We start from the raw sequence: 715 nt of genomic DNA, 5'->3' as shown, positions 1-715 counted from the left end.
CAGAAGTTATCGGCATGCATTAGGTACAGGGACACACGTTCAGACTGCTGTTGGTAAGTGCAGTGGGGGTCAACAGTGGGGGTCAAATCACAGTGGAGGTCAACAGTGGGGGTCAAATCACAGTGGGGGTCAAATCACAGTGGAGTCAAATCACAGTGGGGGTCAACAGTGGGGTCAAATCACAGTGGGGGTCAAATCACAGTGGGGTTCAATCACAAATCACAGTGGGGATCAAATCACAGTGGAGTCAAATCACAGTGGGGAAATCACACTGGGAAAATCACAGTGGGGGTCAAATAACAGTGGGGGTCAAATCACAGTGGTGGTCAAATCACAGTGGAGGTCAACCATGGGGGTCAAATCACAGTGGAGGTCAACAGTGGGGGTCAAATCACAGTGGGGGTCAAATCACAGTGGGGGTCAACTGTCGGGGTCAAATCACAAATCACAGTCACAGGTCAAATCACAAATCACAGTCACAGGTCAAGTCACAAATCACAGTGGGGGTCAAATCACAATGTGGGTCAAATCACCGTGGGGGTCAAATCACAAGCCACAGTGGGGGTCAAATCACAAATCACAAACCACAGTGGGGGGTCAAATCACAATGGGGGTCAAAACACAAATCACAAATCACAGTGGGGTCAAATCACAATGGGGGTCAAATCACAAATCACAAATCACAGTGGGGTCAAATCACAATGGGGGTCAAATC

Source organism: Chrysochloris asiatica, unplaced genomic scaffold (genome assembly GCF_000296735.1).
Source record: "Chrysochloris asiatica unplaced genomic scaffold, ChrAsi1.0 scaffold00083, whole genome shotgun sequence".
In the NCBI taxonomy this organism is placed as follows: domain Eukaryota; kingdom Metazoa; phylum Chordata; class Mammalia; order Afrosoricida; family Chrysochloridae; genus Chrysochloris; species Chrysochloris asiatica.
Note: the sequence above shows the minus strand (reverse complement) of the source record.